General features: G+C 38.8%; 1 long non-coding RNA gene across 1 annotated transcript; it reads right to left on the reverse strand.

Moving 5' to 3' along the window:
- Positions 1-3147: 3147 nt before the first annotated feature.
- LOC121381385 lies at positions 3148-8938 on the reverse strand. Its single transcript, XR_005959077.1, has 2 exons — positions 8586-8938; positions 3148-3416 (listed from the first exon to the last, which is right to left on the reverse strand). It is a non-coding gene; the product is annotated as an uncharacterized LOC121381385 (long non-coding RNA).
- Positions 8939-15651: the final 6713 nt, after the last annotated feature.

Here is a 15651-nt window from a genome sequence, read left to right on the forward strand (position 1 = left end):
TCCCTATGACTCGCCATCTGTCATTTTTACTGAGACGTGGCATGACGAAATTGCATCAAACAGTTCACTAATGGTGTTTTTCTGACTTCTGGACTTCTGAAGGCTGCACAGAGTGGCAATGATTTGCGACTGAATGTCTGGCCTTTTATGGTGAACACTGGACAGGATTTCTGCCGAATATTTCATGTTTCTTGCACAAAGCATGCAATCGCTGCAACAACTGCTTGGTTGCATTTCTTTGAGCTGTTTCATGCACATTTTCTCTGGTTTACATCCATAAATCCATTCACAAATTTATTACTCCAAACAATCCATGTCACAAAAACTTTATATATATATATATATATTATATATATAGATAGATAGATATGCGCGTGCTTTTTCTGGCTGTTCCATCACTTGCCTTCACACCTGTATCATAAATATTTGCAACTTCATGATAATTTGTGAACAAAAATATTGTTATTGGTTTCCTACTGATCCAACTGGAGGGGACTATAGGTTTCACCTTTGTCCTTCTGACTGTCCGTCCGTCCGCCCGCCCATCTGACCCATATATGGCTTTCCGGATGGTTTTCTTTTTCACAATGCATTGAGATATTGAGCTGACATTTTATTAGACCCAGTTTGACTTTCATAACGACTTACCCATTTTGACAGAGTTATGGCCCCTGAAGTTAGGAGATATGAAAACATTGCACTTGTTTTTGCAATGCCTCAAGCTATTGAGCTGAAATTTTGTATACAGCTTTATCATGTTCTTTTACAGATCAGGTTTTACTTTCGTGGCATTTTACCTATTTTTCACATACCCCTTGAACTTAGGCAATACAAACATAGTTTTACAGAGTTTTTGTTTTGTTTTTGCAAAGCCTGAAAATATTCAGATACAGTTTTTTGCATAGCTTTATCATACAGATCAAAATTGACTTTCATAGCGATTTACCCATTTTTGACAGAGTTATGACCGCTGAAGTTAGGAGATATGAAAAATTGTTTTCCAGACTTGTTTTGCAATGACTGAAGATGTTGAGTTGAACTTTTGTATATAGCTTTAGTATGTACTGTTGCAGATCAAGTTCAACTTTCATGGCAATTTACCCATTTTTCACAGAGATATGACTCATGAATTTAGGAGATACGAAAATCGGTTGCGCCCGATAGAGGACATGTATATTGCTTTAGCAGTAGGCCTACTCGCAGAATGCTTGTTTACACTAAAAATAAATCAATCAAAAAACGTAACAATGGTTTTATAAATATGAATTTTAAGTTTATTCATTATATGTAGTTACATGCCAATTCATCAGTTTCTTTTTAATTCTGAGACTTTAGTTAAGTTTGGTTTGCTCAACGTCACCACTATAGCACTTTAATTAATCATCGGGTATTGGATATCAGACATTGGTCATACTGACACGTAGTCTTCAGAAGAAACCCGATACATTTTTCCATTAGCAGCAAGGGATATTTTCATTTGCACTTTGCAACAGACATGAGTCTTGTGGAGGAAGATTTCTGGATGATTAGAAAGGGCAGGACGTAGTCCAGTGGTAATGTGCTCGCTCGATGCGCTGTCGGTCTAGAATCGATACCCGTCGGTGAGCCCATTGAGCAATTTCTCGTTCCAACCAGTTCACAACAACTGGTATTTCAAAGGCCGTGGCATGTTTAATTCTGACTGTGGAATAGTCAGTACAAAAGATCCCTTGCTACTAATGGACAAATGTAGCGGGTTTCCTCTCTAAGACTATATATATATGTAAACATTACCAAATTGTTGACATCCAATAGCCGATGAATAATGTGCTCTAGTGGTTTCATTAAACAGAACAAATCCCATCTGTGAATTTTGCAGTTGTGGTTCGAGTCATATGAAATACTAGATTAAAGGGACATACCCTAGTTTTTAAATACTAAGACATTTCTTTAAAAATAAAATACTATTAGAGACGTTTTTGATAACTGAAATCATACTTTACTTAGATTTTATTGTTTAGATTATCCATTTCCGTACATTCGAAGTGGTTTTGGTCATCCTGGTGTTTTTAATATTACAAAATGTATTTCTCATATGTTTTAAAATGCACGTGCGTCTGAGAAGTAACAGTTATGGAGTCGAGTTTTAATCTATTTTAGAGACTATTTCAACATTTTAAAGTCACAAACTCATGTTTCACTTTATTGTAGCTTTATCAAAATGAGTTACAGGTTTGTAGATTAACCAAACTTAGTGTGCATTTTGAATGTGCTGAAACTAGGGTCTGTCCCTTTAACACTAGTCCACTTGTGAATATTACGATAGTATGGCTATAGGTTTTATCTCCGTCCTTCAGTCGGTCTGTCCCACATATAGTTTTCCCGAATGTCCCCCCCCCCCCCCCCCCCCCCCAGTCGCAGTTCTGGATGGGTAGGATAGATGGTAGCCATCACTCTTTAGGCGTGCTAGTGTACAGGGCACGAATTGTATCGTCATAGTGGAGCACGATTCAATTAATTGTTATTCTGTTACCGGCCATTCATGCAATAGCTTAATCTTTAGTTAATTAGGGGTTAGCAATGTCCAGTTAATGTTTAACTAAACTAAATTACAGCAATCAAGAACACCGATTGTAATTGTCGCTCAACAGCTAACGACTATAACCTATGGCAAATACGCGTCAATAAATATATGTATCTTATCAATATTCGTTTTTCTATACATGGAACGATATAGACCCAGAGAAACCAAAGGGGATATCCAGGGAGGACAGTTCTACTGTTCATTCCTTTGGGGTTCCCAGTCAGTGTCGGGAGACCCGTGTGTCATTCACCCAGGAGTTAATACTTATATATCTGTATCACGATGTTGTTAACTTGTTAATCATGTTTCATGTTGGAAGGAAAATAGAAACTACATCACCAACTTATGACTTGTTATTCATTTAACAGTCCGGTAAAACAATACAAGGAAAACCTACACCGTGTGTAACAAGAAAAAAAAGTACACCGTTAGTATAATATTTAATATCTGTGGGTGCGTGTGTGTTGTATGACAAGTGCGTGGTAATTGTGGTGAGTGCTTAACTGCGTGTGGCGTCTGCGTGTAGAAGAACTGGAACAGAAATACATTGAATTAGGGTCAATAAAACAAAAATTAAAATGTAATATATTTTATGACTATTTATTTGTACAAAATACAACAAAAAAATGCATCAAAACATTAAACAATGTGCAGAATAAATCCACATTTAAACGGCAATATTATAATGGAGAAGCAAGGTATTGCAATCCACGAAACAGCTCAAGATCAGTCCTTTCTGAACAACACTATCTTGTGGCAATTTCAGTCCGTTTGACTTGTTAAGTAGCACTATAACTCAAATCACGTTATCATTAATCTCGTCCTTGGGCCGGGTCCTTTATTTGAGTGAACACTGAAAGTAGAAGAAAATGATTACAACGTAAGATTCATACCCATAAACAAAATACAACTTGTGACCGTTGATTAAAGTTGGATACAACTCTTGGCTTGCGTTTAGCAGAACAAACTTCCGCTAGACTGGTTTATGCGCTTCACGTTAAACCAAATGACCACGTCGAGAACCAACCAAATAGTTCGCAAACGTTAACGAAACATTCGCTGGCTGAACTTGAACTTGGGCCAGTCTTAATTTAGATGGTGTTGGTCAGGCGCAGATCGGAGGGGGGGGGGGGGGGGGGGGGGGGGGGGGGTATGGAGAATAGGTCTTAGGGACTACACCCCTACCCAAACATGAAAGTGCTGCTAAAATCAAGTGCTGAACACGTGACTATAATGAATGTATTTCGTTTTTAGTGGGAAAGGTGCAATATGTTAAGGTACCCTGGAAGACAGTAGTCGCCTTTTGGGGGGGGGGGGGGGGGGGACGTCGCACCCCCTTCCCTACTAGCAAGGCACTGCAGTCGTCCCTGCTTACTTCAAGATCGACTACATTTTAAAGCATTTAAAACGGATCCACTTCAATTTTCTTCCTGTGACGCCCCATTCTTCATCTAGGTCACATAGGATGTAGTAGTCGCCTTCACCAATATCAACGCTGAAAGTAAGGACGGACAGCTCCTGTGACGCACCATTCTTCATCTAGGTCACATAGGATGTAGTAGTCGCCTTCACCAATATCAACGCTGAAAGTAAGGACGGACAGCTCCTGTGACGCACCATTCTTCATCTAGGTCACATAGGATGTAGTAGTCGCCTTCACCAATATCAACGCTGAAAGTAAGGACGGACAGCTCCTGTGACGCACCATTCTTCATCTAGGTCACATAGGATGTAGTAGTCGCCTTCACCAATATCAACGCTGAAAGTAAGGACGGACAGCTCCTGTGACGCACCATTCTTCATCTAGGTCACATAGGATGTAGTAGTCGCCTTCACCAATATCAACGCTGAAAGTAAGGACGGACAGCTCCTGTGACGCACCATTCTTCATCTAGGTCACATAGGATATAGTAGTCGCCTTCACCGATATCAACGCTGAAAGTAAGGACGGACAGCTCCTGTGACGCACCATTCTTCATCTAGGTCACATAGGATGTAGTAGTAGTCGCCTTCACCAATATCAACGCTGAAAGTAAGGACGGACAGCTCCTGTGACGCACCATTCTTCATCTAGGTCACATAGGATGTAGTAGTCGCCTTCACCAATATCAACGCTGAAAGTAAGGACGGACAGCTCCTGTGACGCACCATTCTTCATCTAGGTCACATAGGATGTAGTAGTCGCCTTCACCAATATCAACGCTGAAAAAGGACTGAAAGTAAGGACGGACAGCTCCTGTGACGCACCATTCTTCATCTAGGTCACATAGGTCACATAGGAGTAGTCGCCTTCACCAATATCAACGCTGAAAGTAAGGACGGACAGCTCCTGTGACGCACCATTCTTCATCTAGGTCACATAGGATGTAGTAGTCGCCTTCACCAATATCAACGCTGAAAGTAAGGACGGACAGCTCCTGTGACGCACCATTCTTCATCTAGGTCACATAGGATGTAGTAGTCGCCTTCACCAATATCAACGCTGAAAGTAAGGACGGACAGCTCCTGTGACGCACCATTCTTCATCTAGGTCACATAGGATGTAGTAGTCGCCTTCACCAATATCAACGCTGAAAGTAAGGACGGACAGCTCCTGTGCTGTTTAGTAGTACAATGTACTTAAATGTCTCACCTAGCAAGTTCACTGACCTACGACTTAGCCATTTTCGAGTGTTTTTTGTTTTGTTGTTGGTGTGCGCGTGGCTAGTGTTTTTTTGGCACGGCACGGCACTACTACTACTACTAAATAAATAAATAACATGTATAGCTTTGTAGTCCAGATAAAGCTTTTTCAACAAGTACTAAAGACAACAGCGGCGAAATAGAGGTTTACGTGTATTATTTTTTATGTACTAGTATTTTAAAAATATCTTGCCTCTTGCTCGGGTATTTGTATGAGAGTACCAGTCTTAAAAATAATATCAAATGTGAGACGGTGAACTCTTAATTGGCTGAACCCACACATGAACTTGTTTGGGAGACATTAGGGACCAGGGCCGTAGCTAGCGGGTGGTCATTTTGTTTACTGGTTGACGTTTAAAGTATGTAACCTCCATGAAATGGCTGCAAAATGGTATTTCAGAGCCTCTCATAAATGGTATATCAAAGGCCGTGGTATGTGCTGTCCTGTCTGTGTGGAACGTGCATATAAAATATCCCTTGCTGCATTAGGAAAAATGTAGCGGGTTTCCTCTAATTACTACGTGTCAGAATTATAAAATGTTTGACACCCAATAGCCGATGATTAATTAATCAATGTGCTCCAGCTGTATCGTATTTCCTGGGGGGGGGGGGGGGGGGGGGGGACCCCCTAATGTCTTGCGCCTCCCGTGCTCTTTCGTTTCAAGAATCATCAACTCCCCCCTAAAACACACACACAAATTCTAGCTACGGCCCTGGGGCCTACACTTATTTTTAAAGGGAAGTTACCACTCGTATGAATAATATTGAAGGGCGGGCCCAAGGAAGACCGGGGATTCGTCCCCTCCCCCAACTTTCTAAAATTAAGTGCCTCTTTAAAATTTTCACTTTAGTGCCCTTTTCTGGGAGTTGGTCCATGTGCCATTTTCCTCTTGGTCCCCTCCCTAAAATATTTTCCTGGGTACGCCATTGATAATTATATACATTAAGGAGATGCTGTCTTAAAGATATTATCGGTAGTTTCATTAACCTTGACCCACGAAGACATTTACTGGACATTTCCACGTTCCTTTGCTACACGATGGACGGTCCGATCTACAGGTAGCCCGGTCCACTGTACGGACTGGTTATAACATTCCTTGTGGATATAGCAGGCCATGAAGGTCAAGACTGTCCACAATAGTAGAGGATCCGAAGTTGAAATAAAGTTCAGACATGTTTACTGTTAAATTATTGAATAGGTCCCACAGGGCTCGGAATAGGAAGTACAATGTGGTCTTCTGTTTTTTACATTTTAATAGAAGCTCAAACGAAATATGTCCTGCTAAGAAAAGAAGGATTAAAAAAAACAAAAAGGCCCAATTTAAATAAGACAGCAGAGCGATTTTTGGATGAATTTCTATTGCACTATTTTCTGTAGGCCGCTATAGTCAACTTGTATTCATTATATTCATAGTTGTAAACAAAGCATTAGTTGTCGCCGATTTTCGTAAACAAACGGGATGAAAACAAGGGGATATCAAGGGTTTCTGCCAGAAATACATTTTTGGGTATGGCGCTATGGTACTAAATATTTACAATGCGTGTGCTGAATGCAACTGCAGTCGACATGGGGGGGGGGGGGGGGGGGGGGGGGGGGGGTGGGGGGGGGGGGGGTATTGGGAGCCTCCTCCAGAAACAAAATAGGTTAGGATCAGAGTTAAGAAAATCATACAGTAATGATAAAAGATTCATTACTTTTATCAAAAGGACAACTTTAAAGTAAAATCTGCAAAAACATTTGGGTATGGTTCCATAACCATTTTACTCTGACAGAAACCCTGTTATCCTGTGGACGTGAATCCCTGGATGAAAGAAACAATGAGAGACAAGCCAACAAATAATCAGATTTATCGAGAAACAATGAAATCATTGTAAACATAAGCAGCAGCAGCAGCCATTTTATATATCTTAGGTGTCAAACCTGTGTCAATAATGCGAGAAAATAGAATAGAACAAAATAAACTAAAATAAAAACTGGTTGTTTATGTTATTGACCAGTTTGTTTAGTCTAGAGCATGTAGGGATTTAGTCCGACGTCGCGTGGTCTATTGTCATCGGTCATGTTATTGTCGCTCACCCAAGGTCACCTTGTTCGGCTTTTCTGCATACTATTCAATTAATCAGCTAGGTCATACATTCATGCTTAAATAGGCGATATGCGAAGTGGTCGTTTTCCGTACCTGTTCGTGGCATTGCATGTGATATAGTCGGTGTATAGGTTATAAACATGTCAATATTAGAAATGATGTATTGTAGGCTATATAACTTGCATTAGATACGACTTAATACTGAATATTCCCAGGTAGGCCTTGCACTTTTTTATTCTTGTGTATATACTAAATTCGACATGTGTATATTAACCCTATCCATTATTTAAGGAATGCATTTGACGAGAATTAAATGCACCAGGCATAGGCGTCGGAAGCAAGGTGGTTACCTCCCCTCCCCCCCCTATCCACGAAGCGATCTTAGCACTTAGATCACCCTAGTGCATAAGATAACTGTGGACTTACGGTGATCTTAGGGCTAAGATCGCTTTGCGGAACGGGGCCCTGGGCACTACTCTCCAAACGGAAGATAGATTGCCACCCCAAGTTAAAGAACTGCTTGTCGTGGCATTCATCTACACAAATTCTTCAAGTTGCTCATTGAATCACTTTTCTTTGTTCTTTCTTTTCGTTTAAAAAAAATATTCTATGAATTGTTTTATTCCAATGTTTTTATTTATAGCTTAGCCTATATAATCATACAAATAAATGACAATGACACTATGTAAATATTTCTGACGCATGTGCAGAAAATACGCAGGGAGGGATCTTGACCGTGGCGAAAGAAGTTGCTCCCCCGGAAAAAAAAGTATTTTTATAAATAATTTTCCAAATCTCTGAGCATAGGGTGGAGGGGTCGACCCACGAAACTCCTCTCTACACACACATCTATATTTTGAATGCCTTTTTAAGATGTTTCGGTTTTCAAAGCTAGAGCAGCACATTTTTACACTTGTGTTGATCTGCCATTTTTGTCATTGTGACATCATTTATTAATTAAACTTCATACCTCGCGGAAGGACTTTCCCATGGCACTGTCACTAACCCTAACTATGTATTATAAGTATTTATAATGTTCTTTATACGTGACAGTGCCAAAGTAAACTCCTACCTTATTAGGTTTCTTTGTTTATCGACAACTGTTTAATGTCGCGAATTTGGGTGTGTCGTAAACACTGACGTAAACAGGCAGGGCACCTTACTTAATAATAAAAATAAACCTGATATGGATATGCATTATTATTACAATTTTTACATATTTAAAAATTATACATGGGTGACAAAAGACAAACCTAACAAAGAGATGACACGGTCATGATTTCTTATTAACTTCGTGCGACTTGTGAACGCTGTTGATGAGTTTCTGAGTGGTTTTTCGAGTATGGCCGTTCGGATCCTCGTGGTGATTTTGCTCCACCTCTTTCTTCGTGCGCCCTTTTCCGCTGTGACTCGCGTTCACATATCTGTCCTGCTCTATGTTATATTTGTCAAGGCTGCTCATGTATTTCTCATCAGCTTCGGACATTGTTGCAGTGAAAGTTTCCAGACAGCCGTAATTTAGCGCTGACTACAGTGAAATTATCTGACGTGGCCGTGGTTCTCGTGCTGTTAGCGCGAGTCTGCAAAATACGCCGATCCCATTGGCTCGCTTGTCAATTGTCCGCAAGAATACTGCGCTACGATAGGCTGGTGTTTACGTCATGTTGTTTTCGTTTTTACTGTCGGCCACGTGGTTTGGATACGAACAGCTGTGTTGATATACTGATTAGATATGCAGTTCTATATATATCTAGTTCCCAGTAAACAATGAATTGCATCAGTCAATATGTTGATAACAGTGGCTTTATTCGTTAACGCTGACACATGTTATACTTTTTCCGAAGCCGTCAACAATACGTGACACACTTTATATATGTACATGTATCAATAATTATAAAGTATGAAAGATGTCGAAATATTCCAGTGACTTGGAGGGGCCTTTAATATATTAATTCACCTTTCATCTGGAATGGGGCGGTTTTGGGGCAATGTATACTGGGGTGGATCCAGGAATTATTTTAAGGGACCAAGGGCTCATCAACCAACTTGTGAAAAGGGTACAGAATGGAAGTTTTAATATAAGCAGATAAACATAAGAGCGCGTACACGCACACACACATGTACACGCACGCACTCACATAAACGCCATTTGAAAATAGCTACTTGCATTTGGCATAATCTTTAGAGTTGGGCGGGAGCAGTGACCAGATCTCCTACTACCAGCCGCACTCCAACCATCCCCGATTCGACGCTTATGACGATACCAGAAAAGGAAAGTTTGCTTAATGACACCCGAGAGAGAGAGAGAGAGAGAGAGAGAGAGAGAGAGAGAGAGAGAGAGAGAGAGAGAGAGAGAGAGAGAGAGAGAGAGAGAGAGAGAGAGAGAGAGAGAGGGAGGGAGGGAGGGAGGGGGAGAGGCAGAGGTAGGGAGGGGGAGAGAGAGAGAGAGAGAGAGAGAGAGAGAGAGAGAGAGAGAGAGAGAGAGAGAGAGAGAGAGAGAGAGAGAGCCGCACTCCAACCATCCCCGATTTCGACGCTTATGACGATACCAGAAAAGGAAAGTTTGCTTAATGACACCCGAGAGAGACACAGAGAGACAGAGAGAGAGAGAGAGAGAGAGAGAGAGAGGGAGAGAGGGGTAGGGGAGAGGCAGATGGAGAGACGGTGGGGGGGGGAGGGGAGAGAGAGAGGGGAGAGAGAGAGGGGAGAGGCAGAGAGAGAGAGAGAGAGAGAGAGAGAGAGAGAAGAAACCCGCTGCTGTCACATAGGCTACTTCTAACCAGACACGGCGGTAGCAGGTAGACATGGGGGGGGGGGGTGTAACTGAGATCGAGGACGCAAAGCACCATTTTTAGGGGGGTTCTCGGGTATGCTTTTCTGTATAATTTTGAAAACTTGATGTTCTGACATGCAATTTCCTGCATTCTACAAGTAAAATGCAACCCTGTTTTAAGATTTACTACCAATACTATATTTTATTCAGAATTATTTGGGGTAAAGCCTCAATCCCCCCCATCCCCCCCCCCCACCTGCTCCGCCGTACTAACGATAAAGCAGTAAGAGATATTTTATATGCACTTTCCCATAGACAACACAGTTTAAATCATGGTCTTTGATGTATCAGTCGTGAGGTACTGGTTGGGACGTCGGATCCTTTAAGAGCAATCGATCATATGAGCTATTGCACCTCAGGGAGCGCTCTACCAAGTAAAAACAATGGTCAACTCATCTTTATATTTATATTGATTAAAAATCAATTATTAAACGATCCTATAAAAGAAGACGATAAACGAAGACAAAAAGGAGGAGGATGAGAAAAAGAAGAAAATGGAGAAGAGAAGAAGAAAAAGAAGGAGAAGAAAAGAAGAAGAAGAAAAGAAGAAAAAAAAAAAGGAAGAAGTAAACAGAGAAAGTAATTAACGTTATACAATAAGATTATCTTTATCCAAGAATCCCACTGATTTAAAAAATAAATAAATAATACATTTAAGAAAAGATAGACCAACACAGACAATGAAAAATGTACAAAATATTTATTGCAATAAACAGAACAAAAATATAACTGTAATAAAGCGCTTATCACAACCGTCTCGTTTTTCACATGTAGGGTTATAATGGGGATTTACACACGTAGAAACAAACAATAAGTAATCAACACTATATCCATCATGTTATTTGTGGTTATTATTATATTACACAAGATGAAATAATAAAAGCCGAATATAACAAAACGTGATACACCAGTCCAAGTATCCAGTTGAATTTGACCAAATTGATTATTTAAGTTAAGTGTAAGTAATTTGTACGTTAAAAGTTAAAAAAAAAAAAGAAAAAAAAGTAATAACCAAAAACATTTTACCCTGCGTGAAAAGTAATGTCATAGGCTTTAAAAGAATGGGCGAATCAAGAGTTATGTCCCCATTTTGACTTAGCAGGGACGGAACTTGTTTCTTCTTCTTCTTTTCTTTTTTTCAGAATGCGTGAACACTCATAACTCGATAGAACATACAGCAGGCGCTGATCAATGGGTTTATGATATGAGGGGTTTCATTTGATTTATATTTATTTATTATTTTTTTTTTTTTTTTCAAATACCGTATATATATATATATATATATATATATATATATATATGACGTAGCTTTAAAAAAAAGAGCTCTTCCACCAGCTGCGCTTCCCCCTGGCTCTGCGCCTGTACATGTATGCAATAATCGAGTGAATGAACTTAAATAGAAGAAAACTAAAATAAGGATGATCGATTACATGTAAAGTTTAAAACTGCATACCCTAGTTTTTCCAGGCCCCGGCCTTTTTTTAAAACTATAATTTCACATAAATTTAATTTTGAGCTACTATAGTCCTGTTCAATTGTTTAGCATTAGTTATTTATAGGAGAACGAAATTGCATTCACAACATACATAGATTTTTGTAAAATGGAAATAAGTGAACTTTGTGCATTTTAGATGATGAATTGTATATAAAACCTGTCGTAGTTTGGCTTTGTTTTCATGCAAATGTAAAGAAAACAAGGATTGAAGAATAGGAATTAAACGTAACATTTGCAAAAAAACTTAAAGAGTCTAAACAATTGAGCAGGACTATACAATGTACAGAACACGTTACATTTGACAAAATTAATAATTTAACGAATATATTTGAAGTAATATGAAAGTTAACGGTAAAAACAACAACAAAAAACCCCACAAAAAAACCCCCCATTCAGTTGCCTCGATTTGTTTGTACTCTGCCGAATAACTGAGGTCACAGTTTTAAAGAAAAGATTAAATATCTTAAAAATACACCTAAAAATGTACCAACAACAACATACACTTTCTGTGTAATATTAATAATCAAACGAAACTGGACATAACGAAGACGTCAATAAGAATGTAATTTGACATAGGCGTCGGAAGATGTCAGTAACCATAGGGGCAACTATATATTAATTCGACTTTTGACTGATGGTGGGGTGTGGGCAAAGGTTAATCTTCAGAATATGGGGAGCCCCCTCCCCCTACGCCCATACTATTTAGTTAAAATAAACAACTAAGATAAAGTTTTCTTTCTTATACCATTATCATAGCAATATTTTTCGATGATGAACGGGGATTCTGCTTTAACCCCAAAGATAGCACGCAGTTATAGTACACATTATTCGTTTTAGATACATACATGTATGTAATACAATATTACGGAAATTCCGTGTTCCCTTTGTTCAAATAAATAAAATATGGCAGAAACCGCACACAAGAATATACTTTAAGTAAATATTTGTGTTTGTATATGTCGTATGTGCAAACATTCGTAATATGAAATAACAAATATTGTTTAGTTTTACGACAGACCTTATTTACATTCGAATATGAACGAATCTAACCCGCAATTACCTGATGGTATTTAACATGCATGTTATGAAACACTCGTAACTCTAACATATATTTGTCATAACATATTCACAAACGAAAACAAAAGCTGTTCATAAAATGTTCGTGTATTAATAACAAAGCAAATAAATCACAATCAGTTCCACGACCGTAAAATGCAAAACCAGGCGCGGATCCAACCAGGAGAGGGTGCTGTGGCTTTACACACCCATCCCACCCCAGAGCCACGAAGTACTCCGAAAATATTGCTTTTAGAGGATGAATACAATTAATTTGTTTGGAAGATTGCCAATATATTCGGTGATTGAAAAAAAAAAAAAAAAAAAAAAAAAAAAAAGCATAAAAAAGACAGAAAGAAAGACTTTTTGAAGTTTAATATCGGTATATGTATTCAAAGGAGAATATTACAATTTTTCACAAAAGAAGTTTATTATGTTGAGTCATGATGGTAAAATCTGGATACATTGCTTACTTCCAAAATGGTGCATGGTACAAAAAGTAGTCAAAATGATACACCACTGGTAAGCTATTCAACATCAAATTTATACTAAAATTATTTCTTCTATTTCTATTTCTTCTACCAGACCCTCCCCAGAACTTTATTTCCTCACCCCCTCAATCAACAGCTGTAGAACACCTTAAAAAATGATGGCTCGAAATGTTGGGAAGCAAAAATAACTCAAAGAAACAAAAAAAGTGTTTTTCATCCTTGGGGAAAAAAAACTTTGGTCTGTCGGAAAACAAAATGACGTGCCGATGAGTTGACCGTCGTGTTTACTACGTACAGGAAATGAGGAGAAGGTTCTCATGGATGTAGAATTTGTAAAAATTATGTTTTGTATCAAGCGCCACTTTAAAAGCAAACTATACATAAAAATTAAAATGTTACCATCAACATAAAATAATTAACTATTATTTTGCAATAGGTCAATGTTCTGCACTGCATACTTTTTTCACTATTCAGTTTTAAATGTGGGACTTTAAAAAAAAAAAAAAAATTATATTATTTATTTGTAATCACCCGGTACAATGCATGTTGACGTATTCTGTAATACTGTCCGTGCACTTTAGCAACTTTTTGAAGTTGCACCCACCCTCCCAAGAAAATCATGGATCCGCCCCTATATAATACACTGGTTTTGGTGATGTTAAAACACAGAAACATGTTACTAAATGTTAGATATGATTAACACACGTTAGGAAAACAGCACACGATGTAATGGAATATCCACCCAGTCCATGACAATTTACATTTACATTCAGATGGCTGGACTTACTTCTACTGTACAACATACTGAATCCTGGGTCCAGTCAAATCAGTAATATGACGCAAATCGCCTGCGAGTGGTGCAGACCAGTGACAGGTTTTATGGGAACATAGTCGTGGACGGTCTGCAACCAGACAAGAAAGTTGAAGTTTATAATTAAAGTTTGTTTTGTTTAATGACACCACTAGAACACATTGATTTATTAATCGTCAGTTAGTACTGGATGTCAAACATTTAATAATTCTAAACATTACACAGTCTTAAATGAAAACTGCTACATTTTATATCAGCAGTAACGGATCCTGTATATACACTTTTCCATAGACAGAATAGCACATACAACGGCCTTTGATATACCAGTCGTGGAGTAATGGTTAAGATGGGGGAAAATCAATTAGTGAATGGGTCCACTGAGAAGACTCGATCCTGCAGCCAAATCAACTCAGGTAAATGCTCTAGATATTGACTGGGGGCAGGGTGTAGCCCAGTGGAAAACTACTCGCTTGATGCACCGTTGGTTTGAGATAGATCTCCATTCAGCTAGTACACCACAACTGGTATATCAAAGGCCATGGTATGTGCTATCCTGTCTTTCGGGTGGTGCATATAAAAGATACCTTGCTACTAATGGAAAATGTAGTGGGTTTCCTCTCTAAAACTATGTCAAAATACCAAATGTCTGACATCCAATAGCTGATGATCAATAAGTCAATGTGCTCTAGTGGTGTCTTTAAACAAAAGAAATTTTACTTCACTAGATGATCTGCAGTGGTCTGTGGAATGTTACAGATTTTCTGGTAACCATAACTCGCCAACTGCATTGTAACCAGGTTAGAAACGTCAGTAGTGTAATAATAACTTATAATACGTCCATGTAGTACATTCCAAAACACCAGCACGTGTTCATACCGTCCTGTCCACCACACACTCGTCTCTAAAACCTGGTCGCTTGTCGCCTGTTCTGTTCGTATCTCGAAACCTCCTTTCTGAAAGAACAGACAGTTAAATAATGTTACCGAGAAGGTAAAGTAACCCAGTCAGGCCTGTATGAACGATAGTTAGGATTGGTGGTAGTTGGAGGGGAGCATAACATCTAGTGGAAGATGACAGTCTCGTAGGTGGGGGGGGGGGGGGAGCACTAGCAGGGCACACACACTCGGTTCCTACGGGCTTACAAACAAATAAACATGTTTTAAGTTAGCCATCCCTGAGTACGGAGAAACAAAAGAGGACTTTTTTCTTCTTCTTTTTTTTGCATGCCAAGGATTTAATTTATTGCTTTACTCTGTCGACGTGACACATATAGGCGGGATTCACGGCATGCATGCAACCCAGAAAGATAAACTAATGAACAGAGCTAGTGCACTTACATTTTTACTACCATGTAAATAAATTATTGTCAACTACGAAGAAAAACAAATAAACTGTTCATACCAAGCGTATTATGTCTTTCTATTTGACATTTTACTTACCAGTTCAGAAAGCAAAATTTGTACAGAAAGTTTTGTAAAATAGTCTTTGATAAACATCCATTATATTTGATTTAGTGAGAAATTAAGAAATGCAAGCGTTTCACTGGGAAGATGTCAGGGGTACAAATGAGTAAACTAATTTCCTTTTGGTTAATTAATTAATTAATTAATTTTTTATTTATTTATTTATTTAT

This window comes from Gigantopelta aegis, chromosome 9 (assembly GCF_016097555.1).
Source record: "Gigantopelta aegis isolate Gae_Host chromosome 9, Gae_host_genome, whole genome shotgun sequence".
NCBI classification, from domain to species: Eukaryota; Metazoa; Mollusca; class Gastropoda; order Neomphalida; family Peltospiridae; genus Gigantopelta; species Gigantopelta aegis.